At 42.8% G+C, this 16,040-nt stretch overlaps 1 long non-coding RNA gene across 1 annotated transcript in view; it reads right to left on the reverse strand.

Annotated features, from left to right (window-relative positions):
• Positions 1 to 16,040, reverse strand: part of LOC139752889 (uncharacterized) — a 374,147-nt gene that overhangs the window by 226,067 nt on the left and 132,040 nt on the right. The window contains exon 2 of the long non-coding RNA XR_011713612.1: positions 11,068 to 11,104. This is a non-coding gene — a long non-coding RNA (uncharacterized lncRNA). The remainder of the gene's footprint in view (positions 1 to 11,067; positions 11,105 to 16,040) is intronic.

The raw sequence follows: 16,040 nt of genomic DNA on the forward strand, positions 1-16,040 counted from the left end.
GAACTTTCAATCCTTCTTAACACCTCGAATCGTTCTAAGGAACTTCCAGTCTTTCTATCAAAATCCTGAATGCTTCCTGGAATCACCAAATGCTTTGAAAATCCTTCGATTCCTGGAATCTTATTTCAAAGACCTCCGTCAAGTAGCGCCCACAGCCTAGATGATCCAGCCTTTATACACCATCTTAATCCAAAATCTATTAATCATTTACATCCCTATGAATCCCCTCAGCCCCCTTCAGAGCGCATTACGGCCAACTAGACTGGAAGTCTTGAAAGCAAGAAACAGATGTACGAACGATCTTGGCTTCCATAACAAAGTATCCTTCAAGAATTAAGTCACAGCCTCAAGACTTCCTCAACCGTCAGATCCCATCGCTCACTACAGCCTTCACACGATCTGTGGGCGTTCAAACACCTGTCTGACGGCAATGGAGGTTCTCTCAAAACTTCCCAGAACTGGACTTAATGGCGTGTATATATAGAGTCAGTCAATAATTCTTCTCCAAATATAAAAGAAATATATTACCCCAAGTCCTCAGAAAATCGGACTTATATACCATCACTTCAGCACCGTGAGCACACTACAGTGACATGAGTAGGTATCCCGGCACGTCACAGATGTTTGGGCACGTCTGGGAAAACACGGCTGTGATTATCAACAAATTTCTTGTGGCCGCCAGCATTACAAGCGCTGGATGGCAGCTCGCCGCTCACCGGCAGCCCCAACCACACACCTCCGCTCTCACCCGCTGGCCTCTCTTTATCGTGAGAATATATGAAAGATTAGAAGAATGGAATCTTATTGTGCTTTAATTTCCTAATGACAATGTAAGTGGAGGACTCTCCACCACAAAGATGAGAGCGATATGAAGCCACAAGAAGTCGAGTTTTTGTTTTCTTTCTTTGTCGAGGAGTTCCCCGTCGCGCCGCTTTTGTTTCACGGGTCAGATGTGCGATCAAGGGACAGTGAAGAGGGGTTTGAAAACTACAAGACTGAGCTGAAGTACTAAATCAATGCGTCTTTATACCACATAGTGGTTATGATACCAGATAAATTGGTTTGGATATCGTACGAGTGGGTTACAATACCACAAGAGTGAATTCTCATAAAACAAAAACAAAAATCTAACGTCACAAATGTGGGGTGTAATGCCACAAGAATGGGTCACAACACCACAAAAGTCGATTCTCTTACAAGAACAACACCAAAAAAATGTTAGCATCACAAAAATGGGGGTTCATTACAGCAGGAGCGGGTTACACCACCACAAACTAGTGTAAGCAACACTGGGAACAAAACCGTGCACTAATAATGTGAAAGGTGTGTTACAGTTGACTGTTAGTGGCCGGTCCGAGGTGGGTCTTGCCCTGGCGGCGTGGGACTGTTTACCAAGGGAGGCGAAAGTTTTCAGATCATTTCCACAGGATCACTTGTCCCCCGGTCTTGCTGACGTCATGCGAGTCTATACCTTAGGGGAAAACCCTGACTCATCATATATTTGCATGAACTAATGCTGGCTCGCCATGTGATCGCTGCCTCTGTCCGGCAAATTCCCTCGCCCTCTCTCTTCTCCTCCTCCTCTTCACTAAAAAGCTGTGGTAAGCTTAAAAGTAAGACCATATATGCAGTAAGAGCGTGTAATGGTCCATCATCTTTCATCACTCCCTCTTCTGGAAAAAAAGGTACTTGTTAAGCTTAAAATGGGGCCGTAGATGAAGCAAGAGCGTGTATGGTCTTAGATTGATCTTTGAACACTTTACAGGGGTTCAAGATTTTTTCTTTTCTATCGGTTTTATTTTGTGGATAACGGCCTCAATGACCCCAGTGAGGTAGCGGTGAGACACGAGCTGCTTTTATAGAGGTACACGTCGAAAATCATCGTCCGCAACTTGAGGATGTCGGCCTTAACGACCCTTGTATGGTCGCAATGAGACACGAGCTGTTAATCAAGATGTAACTCGACAGTTGTCTTCCTCAGGTGAATATTCTCACGAGGAATATAACTGTCGAAACGTTAAGATTTAGATCTTGGCTAACAGCGGCTCGTGTCTCACTGCTACCTTAACAACCCATCTCTTAGAATGAACAGTATCCTAAACCAACCCTGGCTGGGCCGTCAATAGGTCTAAAGCCCAAAAAAACAAACTAGCAACAAACCTAAGTTGAAAATCTGTTTAACTTTACGTACTTTCTTCATTTGGTCCAGTTGTCTAGGATCATTTACTTCCTCATTTAGGAGTGTCCTTCATACACGATACACCGATGACTGCCATACTCATATTACTTGACTTACGCAAATGAATCCTCTACACACGCCAGTCCCACCTATTTGACGTTTTCTCAGAAACCAAATGAGAAAGAAAATAAACTGTTCCTTCAAGAATGGCCATCCTTTGAGACCAGAACATCTGGGAATGAACCCATCAAAGCGACGCGGAAGTTTATGAAAGTACTCCTGTAACCTCGTCACAGACCATCAAGTCCTCTGTACTCCAGCTTTCCCAGCATGTAACTTCCTCATATACCATTAGGTCTTTGTTACCTGGCTTTCCCATCTACTGTCGTCCAGCGAGTGACTTTGTCGTTGACCATCAGTTTTTCGTATCTGGCTTTCCCATATACCGTCCTTCAATAGGGTAACATCATATAACATCACGTCTTCTGTTTTCAGCCTCTCCCATGTAATGTCCTCCAGCAGACAACTTCGTCACTGACCATCAAGTCTTCCGTTATCGGGTATTCCCATGTACTATCCTCCAGGAGATAACCTCGTCACAGACCATCAGGTTTTCCGTTATCGGGCTTTCCCATGTACTGTCCTCCAGCAGATAACTTCGTCAAAGACCAAGTCTTCCGTTATCGGGCTTTTCCATGTCCTGTCCTCCAGCAAATCATCGGGTAGATCTTTTGTTAACTGTCTCTCCCATGTGCTATTACTGTCCTCCAGCTGATAACCTCGTAAGAGGCCACCGGGTCTTCTGTTACCTGTCTTTCCCAAGCGCTCCCCTGTAACCACAGATGGATATCGGCTGAACGTGTCCACGATCCATTACAAAAAGCATGTCACTCTCTTCAGCATCACCTGCTTCACCACAACCAACGTCATTTTCTCAGTAATGGATTATCATGTGACCATTTTGCACTCAAGTTTCCCCTCCTTGCCTTTAGCTTGCATCAGCTGAATAATTCTCCATAATTCGATCATCTACATCCGGGAGGTAATTTTGCCACGGCAATATCATGACGTAAGCCTTTGTGTGGGTTAATTTTGACCCTGGTCAAAGATCACAAAACTCAAGAATACAATTACTCTTTCAGGGCAACAAAGTCCTTGACCTAACGTGCATCAAATCTTTCTTTTCTTAAGTCTAATGATGCATTTCGATAACACAGACAATAATACGTAAATCTAACCCAGAGAGAATCGTAATTCAACCCATTCAGATTACAAGTCAACCACAGCTACTCTGTTCAAGCAGTGATCAACAAAATACACCAAGGACATTATATACACTGCTCTGGGTCTTAGGTTATAGATCACTTGTGGACCCTGTGTTTAATCCATGTAACGAAATGAACCTGTAAATCTTCACCAAAGGGTAGAGCACTTCACTCTCTCTGTATCGTTCATTTCCCAGTCAACAATTCCTCATAAATTCCAGACATCAAGCATTACAACTACAGGATACCAACCATAAATCTGGCAAAGCAGACTTTATGAATGTACGATTTCCTGTTCAACCTGACGTATGACTAGGAAAGCATGATGGGTACAGAGCTACTAAACCACGGCAGGCCTCAAGCAGCCCTTGGCTTCCTTCACCATGTCTGGAAAATGACGTGCGAGTCTAATATACCCACACCCCCACTGAGGAATTTCTTTTGTTCGGCATCCGATCAAACCTAAGAGGCCTCCTAACTTTCAACTCATGCAGCGTGAGGTCCTATTATGGAAAATGATACATTTCCTCACCTTCCTGGAAGACCAGCCACGCTGGAACCACACTGGAAACCTGTGTCGAGCGCCTCCCACACCTTATCTGCCAAGTTTCCCATTCGCTTCTTTGGCCCCCGTTGGGCAACGATACTCCTCTTTCCTCGCATTATCGTCCCACCTGTGATAACCTCTCCTCTTTCTCCGCATTGCGTCATGTTTTGTTCTTCATTTATCCGTTTATGGTCGTTCAACTCTGCGTTTTTATTCTCCATTCAGAGCGCAGCAGCTTTCTCATCTCATGTCTTCTAGCAATTTAGTGACTTCACCTTTCACGATCTACCAATTTTTTGTCCTCCCGCCAGTTGGCAAACTCGAGGTTTCCTCAGACCACCCTCCCTATGGAGGTCCCTTCCCCAAGCTTTACCCATTGGCCCAGAATACGTTACCCAGTACACACAGCGTGATGACTCATCCACACCTATATCCTTTCCTCCAGCAAGCAACCCCAACATTCACAAATATACCCTCATTCGCTCTGCCCTTCCCTACCAGTTGATTCTGCCTCTCTCTCTCTCTCTCTCTCTCTCTCTCTCTCTCTCTCTCTCTCTCTCTCTCTCTCTAAAAATAAAAAAAAAGTGTTGCTAACGCAATTTACTCAACATGTCATCTTCAACAAGACACATTTCTCACCCATTTATCCGATAGTTTCACTCCTACAGTATCCTCCAACAAATGTAAAACCGAACAAAGTACGTGACTTGCGTCATCTGTAGATTCTCTCTCTCTCTCTCTCTCTCTCTCTCTCTCTCTCTCTCTCTCTCTCTCTCTCTCTCTCTCTTCTGCCGGTCCAGCCTGCCGTGCCCCCTCCCCTCGAGCAGTGAAACAATTTATTTGCGTCAAATCCATTACAGTCACTCACTCACCGCTCGACAGACAATTAGTCTCCAGTTGTCCCTGTGCAAACACTTTTTTGTGGCCATCAAACTCGCAGCCGGTGGCGGCCGTAGACACATCCACTGTTGGCTCTGCGTACGAGATGGACGAAGGTGGGCCTCATGATTACATGGGGGCGGGTGGGGAAGAAGGGAAATTGGCGGGGGGGTGGGAATAGGTGACTTTGGGCGGGGTGAGGTCTGGCGAGGGCTGGGTGCCAGGGGATTGGAGTTGTGGGTTGTAGTGTGTGATGACTCGTAAGAGTGGGCTGGAGGAGAGCTAAAGGTGTGATGAAGCACCTCAAAGGTAGGCTGGGAGAGGGTATATGGGCGATGGGTCGTACCTGCGAAAGCCACGTGAAGACCTGATGGTCTATGACGAAACTTCTCCCTCAAGAAGACAGTCATAGTGTCCTAAGCTCCTAAATTTATAGTGATGGCGAGACATGGTGGACGGTGTGCACGTGATGATGGTGGTGCCTAGATAAGAGACAAGAGATAAGAGCGAGACGCTATGAACACCAAACCCTACACCATTGTCAGCGATTCCTGTGGGAGACGGTGGTGTTACAGAGTCCCGGATGTGTGAGAATTAGAATGACGTAGGAAAAAAATTCGGTGTTTGCATTTCGCTGTATGAAACCGCTGTGAGAAGACAATGTTACGGATGGGAATTTAGAAAATTGTGGGTTAAGTATATATGGTCCTCTGGGTGATGGTTGGAGGAGAGATGTGTTCCCACCCTTTAATGAGATTATTCAGGGTATATACAGTCTTGGATCTAAAGGCACAAAGGTTTATATGTAGAGTTGTAATCTGCTAATTAACTAACTCTTCAAAGATAATCTGGAGGGGATCAACAATCAATACTATATACATAAAATACATACATACATACACACAGACACACACACAATGTATATATATATATATATATATATATATATATATATATATATATATATATATATATATATATATTTATATATATATATATATATATATACATTATCCCTAAGGATAGGGTTGAAAGAATACATCCCACGTATTCCTTGCGTGTCATAGAAGGCGACTAAAAGGAGAGGGGGCGGGGGGGCTTGAAATCCTACCCTCATATTTCTCATTTTCCAAAAGAAGGAAGAGAAGGGGGCCAAGAGAGGATATTCCTTCTAAGGTTCAGTCCTCTGTTCTTAACGCTACCTCGCTAACGCGAAAAGTGGCGAATATATATATATATATATATATATATATATATATATATATATATATATATATATATATATTCCTTACAGTAAATCACATATACACGTGAGGCACTGATAAGAGTAAGATCACTGGGAAAATATTCTTGAAAATAACAAAATACAGTCGAAAGCTTGGAGTTTCTGTGCCTGTTTTCCCGGAGAGTTTACTCTCTCTCTCTCTCTCTCTCTCTCTCTCTCTCTCTCTCTATATATATATATATATATATATATATATATATATATATATATATATATATATATATGCATATATAAACCAAAATCTTTCAATTAAGGCAGGTCACTGTGTGCTTATATTCCTTTTATGTCTCTCGCTAGTGGGACGTGAGAACATGAGAATATTCAGGCTTGGTGCACCGATCGTGGGGACATGCATACGCTCGCTTGGCCGTCTGCCCGACTCCTCTGTTCAGTCTGGTGTGTGTGTGTGTGTGTGTGTGTGTGTCTTCCCGGTAGCCACGTGACCCGCAGAGAACACCTAGTATCTACGTTACAATGGTACCTAACGTTAAACCGCCTGCCAGGGTTTGGTGTGCCACTCCATTTGCTTTACCAGTTCAGTCTTCCGAATACATGTACAGTATCACCACACTCCGTGACGTGTGGTCCCACCCGGTGGACGTCGCTGGCTTTCTGAGCGCCGGAGGAGCCCCAGTCTAAGACAACAGAATGCCTCGGGGTAGGAAGGTACTGGAAACAGGAAAGACAAAAAGGTAGAGAATTCCACATCACTGAGGGTAGGGGGTGTAAAGGGTCAGTACAACGATTCTCATCTTTTGTCATTATGATTTTTTGAACAAATGTCTTGCTGCCGTACAGAGAACAGCATCAGGATAAAGACCATACCATCCTAACCAGAGAAGTCTCACTGTCGTGCTCCAAGGTCGAGAAGCAACAATGGCAAGAAGCTATCCATCACCTCAAGTAACCTCAACAAGATACGCCTACGTTATCACACCTGACCACTGCTCTATACTGTTAAGGTCTCCCGCCGTAAAGGAGACTAAAGCTAGAATGCATGAGTATCTAAATACGATGACGAAGTGTCGCCTGACTCTCCTCCACTTTAGTATCTGAGGAATGCTTAAAGCACACCGCCAAAACTTTACATAATGTAACCTTTAAAATGTATGAAATATATAAACCTAAACGTGAGAAACGTGTTATGTATTAGTCATATACTGACCTTTGATACACTCGGGCAGAGTTGCAAACTTGATACCTGGCTCTGTATAGTTCCGAGGAAGCTGAAGTAAGTTGAGTTTTGTATATATACGAGAGAGAGAGAGAGAGAGAGTCAAGGAGCGCAGCTTCCAAACCGGGCAGGTCCCAACAGATGCCGTAAGGGACGCCAGCTCCTAAGGTTTTTTCCCGAGACCAGCAAGGGCACCACGGCAGATCAAACATCATTCCTTGAGCACCACGACTGAGGGTGAATGGAAATTATTTACTTGTGAGAGGGACAATATCTCTCAATATATTCCTGTTATTTATCAACAGTAAGAAACAATTCCGTAAGAACGCGAATGAAAGATTAGATAAATGCTAATGAGATGTGATGAAGCAGTTGGTGTAAACAGTTCAGGAGAGGAGCTGTTTCGGGAAAACAGGAGTATATCCTATTAGGATGACAAAATCCTACGGGGAGGACGGAGTTCGCAAGAGGTGCAAAAAATATTCTCAAGTGATGATGTGGGAAGGAGAACAAGGATATAAACACAACGTCTGCGGAGTCAAGGCATAGAAGACACTGCCATCGTTGCGAGAGAAAGAGAGAGAAATGCATTTGGATTTGCTATGGAAAAGAATACACAACGAAGGACAAATAACGATATCACCACGCATGAAAAAAGGGGAAAAATAGAGAGAGGAATGCAAGGACACCGTGGTGAGCGGGATGGCTACTGTAGCGATAGAGTAAGTGAACAGATACGATAGCTTCGCAGGTGACTGGATGACGTCAAGTACTGTCCTACAGCGTACAAAAAAGATTAATGAAGATACATACAAATACTACAGAGGAATGAGAGTACATAATAGATCGAACAACTTGGACAGCAGGCCTATGACTGACAATATATATATAAAGCAATTCTCTTCTAGGTGGTGAACACGATGGGCTTATGCAAGGAGATCGCACAGGCATAGTCCAGCCTCATATGCAGGTTGTGGAGAAAGTCCTTTCTGTAAACAACTTCTTAAAGTGACTGAAAGAAGGACTATGAAGTGTAAAGCTTTCGGGAGTTACCAACGGTTATGGCTTTCATCTCGAACTCTTGAAACTCCTGAACCTTTTCAAGCATGGGTGATACAGCCCTGGAGAACGACAGTACGACCCTTGAGCACGACGGCAAGACCCTCTGGGTCGTGCAATCGCGGTCAAGAACCTGGAGCCGACGGGAGATTTCGGAAGAAGGACGCGAGGCAGCAGGCTGGTCTCAAGACACGGTGGCGTGTCATGGCTGCATTATCGCTTTAATCATTCAAGTGTTCCTTGTCTTATCTCTGGATGAGGCAATACATGAGAACGAGAAAGGATGATTATAGTGCACGACTTAACTATAATGAAACAGAACAGAAGGTCCCGGAACTGCTTCATGTGGGTGATACTGCTGTTAGCTGAATGATAAGAGTTTGGCTTTGGTGATGGGTGTGTGTGTGTGTGTGTGTGTGTGTGTGTGTGTGTGTGTGTGTGTGTGTGTGTGTGTGTGTGTGTGTGTGTATAGCGGGTGCGGTAGGAGGACGAGGAGGAGGGTGAAAGTTAATGCAAGAGGAGCAACAGAACTCGTATAAAGGGATGGCATTACCAGTGTAATGTTAGACTGAACAGACACGCGATGGAAACTGTAAAGAAAGACCAGGCATCTAACTGATGGTTAGAGATGGGGGACACTATAGGGAGGGGAACAGACATGAAAAGTACAGTAATGCAAAGAAAATAAAAAGCGCTGAGAGTTCTAGGGTGTGAAGGGAAATAAGTTAGCTCTGGAGTGAGTGAGAACTCTAAAGGAAGGAGGATTTGTGGGACTATTTTTGCATGGGTGTGAAGTACTAGCGTTCCAATTGCGGTCGAAAGCCCTCGTCGAGCCCAAGGTTTATATGAAACATACAGAAGGGCAAGAAAATATATGAAACTGACGGTAGAAGAAAAAAAGATTCTATAGGTTTTTGAAGGAGTGAAGCACCTACGTCTTAAAAAGAGATAGAACATTACTGTGTGGAAAAACGTGAGAAAGTATAGCTGTCTGAAGCTTATCCAGTAAGATAAGAAACAGTCAGAAAATCGAACACAGTAAGTACCCTACGCTGCAGAAATCAAGAAACAACTAAAATATGGAATATATAGGAAAACATAGCGGAGATTCTAATTATTATGACATTTTATTGAGCCCAAATGAGACGGGACTGGTAGAGAAAACACTCGCCGGATGCACATTTCAAGCTCTATAATAATATGGCTATGAAATTCAGTGGCACGAGGGAGACTATGGAACAAACGTACGGGTACAGCAGACATGGAGCTCCCGTTGCTTAGATATCACATCATGCTTGGGCAACGATAGGATGTCGAATGCAACAGCATTACCGTGGATGCAAGGGTGAGGGGGTGAATGGCAATGGATCTTGCTGACGACTCATCTTGATAACGAATCCATGATTATGAAGAGCAGATTATAAGCTCAAGACGTTGCTTATTCTGTCAAACTGGACCTAAACATACGAGTGGGCTACGAGGCTTTATGCAGAATCCATCTAAATGAGATCGTGAGGCTTCAAGTTGACCTAACTAGGTTGTAAGGACTTTTACAAAGAGCTCATCTGAATACTGCTGTGGCACGTATACAGATCTCACCCTCACTGTGCTCTAAGGCGGTACACAGACCTTATCTAAATGGCCTGCGAGGCTTTACTCAAATCATCATCCAAGTGACATGCGGAGCTTTACTCAAAACCTCGTCCAAATGGGTAATAAAACCCCGGATGGAATAAAGTAGATTAGTGGCATTAAAATTTCCGGTGTGGGAGCAGCCAAGATTACTACCCTTCTGTAATGTGTTGACATAAAAGTTTTTGTTGAAGCTGTCAAAGTTGATGGTCTGGTGACCCAGTCTAAGAGTGCTCCATCTCACTGGCTGTCAGGGGGAAGGTGCCTTGCAGCAAGGAGGATGGAGGGGTTGGTTGGTGGTGTTGCAACAACACTCTCAAAGGTGATGACGCCGGGAAAAGCGACCCAGGCAATTAGGGTTGACATGGTACTATTACATTCGCTAGTTTTCCTGGTGCGCCGCTGCTCGAGCGGGAGGAAGGAAACATCACCGTGTGGTTATTAGTGGAGTCATGCACGGGAAACAGCATGTACGTAGGAGGGTGCTGATGTCTACCGTGAGACGGTGGATATGAACCAACTTGAGGACGTTGGTACCATCGCCTGAGCACGACACGGGACGACCTCTTGCGCAAGGCAAGTGCGACCCATGAGTACGACTTAACAAGGCTCGGTCTAGATCTAACCCTTAGTGAAGAGTCGGATCAAAAGCCAGACTACCATACCCAATGGTCTTTCTGTCGTGCATTTGTGGTTTTCCCGCCATGCTCAAGGATCGTACCGTCGCGTTCAAAGACGTCAAGGAAGAATATAGACATTTATCATTCACCTGGGAGTCATTTTCTTGATAGCTTCGCAATACTAGACCATATAACTGATACATGTTACAACATAGCAACCATGATAGTGATCTGTTGTGATGTCTGCTGACTTTACATGACGAAAATGGGTACAGCAAGAATGACAATGGTAGAACATGACCGACGACCAGTTCCTAAGGGAGGAAAATATATCAGCACCAGCTACAGGTGTTTGGGCCTCCCGATGCAGAGGGTCAGGAGCCAAAGACTCTCCTGGACATACTAATGACTACGAGTTCAGCCTCACCTGTGGGTGCCAGACGACCAGCGAGATGGGCGTGGGCCTGAAAGTGAAGAGAAAGACAAAATTAATAAAGGAAAAGTATAATCATTGTATTGGATACATACATAATAATGATGATGTATTAGTCTTTGCAGATGTCCAATTACGAAAATTGAATCGTGGAGTCTTGATACTTTATATATATATATATATATATATATATATATATATATATATATATATATATATATATATATATATATATATATTCTTTCTTTTTTTTCTTCCAAACTATTTGCCATTTCTCGCGTTAGCGAGGTAGCATTAAGAACAGAGGACTGGGCCTTTGAGGGAATATCCTCACCTGGCCCCTTCTCTGTTCCTTCTTTTGGAAAATTAAAAAAAAAGAGAGGGGAGGATTTCCAGCCCCACGCTCCCTCCCCTTTTAGTCGCCTTCTACGACACGCAGGGAATACGTGGGAAGTATTCTTTCTCCCCTATCCCCAGGGATGATATATATATATATATATATATATATATATATATATATATATATATATATATCCCTGGGGATGGGGAGAAAGAATACTTCCCACGTATTCCCTGCGTGTCGTAGAAGGCGACTAAAAGGGGAGGGAGCGGGGGGCTGGAAATCCTCCCCTCTCACTTTTTTTTTTTTAATTTTCCAAAAGAGGGAACAGAGAAGGGGCCCAGGTGAGGATATTCCCTCAAGGGCCCAGTCCTCTGTTCTCAACGCTACCTCGCTAATGCGGGAAATGGCGAATAGTATGAAAGAAAGAAATATATATATATATATATATATGAAAAAGATTTTGAGCAATCAAGGCCTCAACATACAGGAGGGTGAAAGGCGTGCAAGGAATAGAGTGAATTGGAACGATGTGGTATACCGGGATCGACGTGCTGTCAATGGATTGAACCAGGGCATGTGAAGCGTCTGGGGTAAACCATGGAAATCTTTTTTTTTGGCTCGGATGTGAAAATGGAGCTGTAGTTTCGGTGCATTACACATGGCAATGACAGCTAGAGACTGAATGTGAACGAATGTGGCCTTTGCTGTCTTTCCCTAGCGCTACCTTGCACGCGCGGGGGGAGGGGGGAGTGCCATTTCATGCGTGGCGGGTTGGCGACGAGAATGGATAAAGGCAGCAAGTATGAGTATGTACATGTGTATATATGTATATGTCTGTGTATATATATATATATATATATATATATATATATATATATATATATATATATATATATATATATATATATATATTTTTTTTTTTTTTTTTTTTTTTTTTTTTTTATACTTTGTCGCTGTCTCCCGCGTTTGCGAGGTAGCGCAAGGAAACAGACGAAAGAAATGGCCCAACCCCCCCCCCCCCCCATACACATGTACATACACACGTCCAGACACTCAAATATACATACCCACACAGCTTTCCATGGTTTACCCCAGACGCCCCACATGCCCTGCCTCAACCCACCGACAGCACGTCAACCCCTGTATATATATATATATATATATATATATATATATATATATATGCATACGTTGAAATGCATAGGTATGTATATGTGCGTGTGTCGGAGTTTACGCATACACATGTGTATGTGGGTGGGTTGGGCCATTCTTTCGTCTGTTTCTTGCGCTACCTCGCTAATGCAGGAGAGCGCGACAAAGTATAATAAATTATCAATAAATAATATATATATATATATATATATATATATATATATATATATATACATATATATATATATATATATATATATATATATATATATATATATATATATATATATATATATATAAACTTTTCCCGTCTTTCTGTTGCTTGCACGCCCTACCATCAACCAAAGAAAATCGTCAGTATTCACCCACTTGCCTGCAGTAGCACGCAGTATTTATCTTTTTAATACCAAGTATCAGGCTAGTCCCTCAGCAGGGATTACACGGCGGCTATCAACTATTCTAGCCATTTCTTCTCTTGTTTGATTTAATTGGTAGTGTAGCAGGAATACCAGTGGCTCATTAATGTATTACAGTAGCGGGTAACTCTACCCTTATATGCTTATCTGAACTGACTGTGGATCCGGTATGCTCAATGACTGTTGATACACTGGTTCTGTATGCTCATCCTGGGGAAGGGTTTAGTAAGGAATATGAAGACGCTCATTCCTGTCCATGATGCAGGGTAACAGGCGAATAACAACGTACGCTGCTCTAGTTCTTATATGCAATGCGCCGAAACCAGAGCTCACCATCTGCAGGTGATTCAACAGACCATTCCCTTGTTCCTCCTGAGGGCTTCATATGTCCTGGTTCAGCTTACTGACCCCTGTATAACATAACCTTTCAACTCGTTCTATCCCTTACAATCCTTTTCATCCTTGTGAATGCTAAGACCCCGATACCTCTAAGCTTCTTTCACTTCTTCCATTTTCTTCTTTGTCTCCAACTCCGCTTTGCTCCACTGACTTCTGACATATAAATCCCATTAGTCAATAAATTTTCCCTTAGCATCTCCAACCTCTAATGTGTACCAAATCATTTCAGTATACCATAGTCAGCTTTCTCAATAAGACTGTTCTTCCTACCACTGGCGTGGGTATCGGGAAGGTGAGCGACTTCTGCCCAATAAACCAGCTGCTCATTAGCTTTCAAGTGTCACTCCCTTGGCCCAGGTAGCTGCCTTTTCGTTCTACCTCAGGCCACATATGGTTAGCTGGATTTAAGCTTGCAGACACACGATCTCTCCTCCTCACACGTAACACTGGACATCATGCAACTCACACGACTCTATTTCTGAAACTCTACCACGCGCTATTCCTGCCTTTTGGCACAACCTCGCCGTAGATGCTCGCAATCAAGTGTCTATACATTCTTACGAGATCAACTCGCCTCACACAACATACTGTCCGCAGACATCTCATTTCCAACCCTTCTCCGTTCTTCTGTATTTAGGATCGAAGACTCTCATCAATAGAAAACAGCCCAGACAACTATTCCTCAATACATAGCTATCTTTGCCTTATTAACGGTGAACCTCTCCTTCCACACACTCCTCAGTGCACCTTATATCCCTCCTCCATCCATCACCCTAAGACTCACTTCTGCTCCTGATGTAGTTCCATCCGCTGCCATTCCACTTCTAGTCACTATTGGCGCTCCACTTGCTATTCTTCATAACCTTACATCTGTCCACATTATCTCTCAACATTCTGTTCTCACGCATTTTCACATTTTTTGACATCAGCTTCTGCAGTTTCTCTCAAGTCTCACCTCATGTCATCTCTGTCATGTCTCACCCTCAGGTGTGCGTGTGTCTCGCTCTGGATACCAATAAGGCAAAAATAAATACAAGAGGGGAAAAGACACACGAAACCTTCCCCTGCAATAGTGTGGATCCTAGAGGGCCCGGGAAATTAAATCATATCATATCTAAGAAAAAAAAAAAACACCTTAGAGCATCGTAAACAACAGAGGGAGGTACGAGGATAAACACTTCCAACGAACACTGACGTGATTTCGGTGCGCCGCAGCTTTCATCTGTGAGGCGAGCTGTTGAGGGGAATAGCTCCTCTTGCGGTGTACTTCCTCACTGTAGCGTGAACCACAGGGCAAAACCAACCTGAACTCTGAACCGACAGCACCGCAAGGCCTTGGGGGAGCGGAGGAATGAATGTCTTGAATCACTCTATTTCTTCAATATATATATATATATATATATATATATATATATATATATATATATATATATATATATATACATATATATATATATATATATATATATATATATATATATATATATATATATATATATATATATATATCGCTACCTCGCAAACGCGGGAGACAGCGACAAAGTATAAAAAAAAAAAAAAATATATATATATATATATATATATATATATATATATATATATATATATATATATATATATATATATATATGTGAATAAGAGCAAGGTTATTAGGTACAGTAGGGTTGGGGGTGAAGTCAATTGGGAGGTAAGTTTGAATGGAGAAAAACTGGAGGAAGTAAAGTGTTTTAGATATCTGGGAGTGGATCTGGCAGCGGATGGAACCATGGAAGCGGAAGTGGATCATAGGGTGGGGGAGGGGGCGAAAATTCTGGGAGCCTTGAAGAATGTATGGAAGTCGAGAACATTATCTCGGAAAGCAAAAATGGGTATGTTTGAAGGAATAGTGGTTCCAACAATGTTGTAAAGGTTGAGAGGCGTGGGCTATGGATAGAGTTGTGCGCAGGAGGGTGGATGTGCTGGAAATGAGATGTTTGAGGACAATGTGTGGTGTGAGGTGGTTTGATCGAGTGAGTAACGTAAGGGTAAGAGAGATGTGTGGAAATAAAAAGAGCGTGGTTGAGAGAGCAGAAGAGGGTGTTTTGAAATGGTTTGGGCACATGGAGAGAATGAGTGAGGAAAGGTTGACCAAGAGGATATATGTGTCGGAGGTGGAGGGAACGAGGAGAAGTGGGAGACCAAATTGGAGGTGGAAAGATGGAGTGAAAAAGATTTTGTGTGATCGGGGCCTGAACACGCAGGAGGGTGAAAGGAGGGAAAGGAATAGAGTGAATTGGATCGATGTGGTATACCGGGGTTGACGTGCTGTCAGTGGATTGAATCAGGGCATGTGAAGCGTCTGGGGTAAACCATGGAAAGCTGTGTAGGTATGTATATTGTGCGTGTGTGGACGTATGTATATACATGTGTATGGGGGTGGGTTGGGCCATTTCTTCGTCTGTTTCCTTGCGCTACCTCGCAAACGCGGGAGACAGCGACAAAGCAAAAAAAAAAAAAAAAGTATATATATATATATATATACATATATATATATACATATATATATATATATATATATATATATATATATATATATACATATATATATATATATATATACATATATATATATATATATATATATATATATATATATATATATATATATATATATATAT

This window comes from Panulirus ornatus, chromosome 2 (assembly GCF_036320965.1).
Source record: "Panulirus ornatus isolate Po-2019 chromosome 2, ASM3632096v1, whole genome shotgun sequence".
Taxonomy (NCBI): domain Eukaryota; kingdom Metazoa; phylum Arthropoda; class Malacostraca; order Decapoda; family Palinuridae; genus Panulirus; species Panulirus ornatus.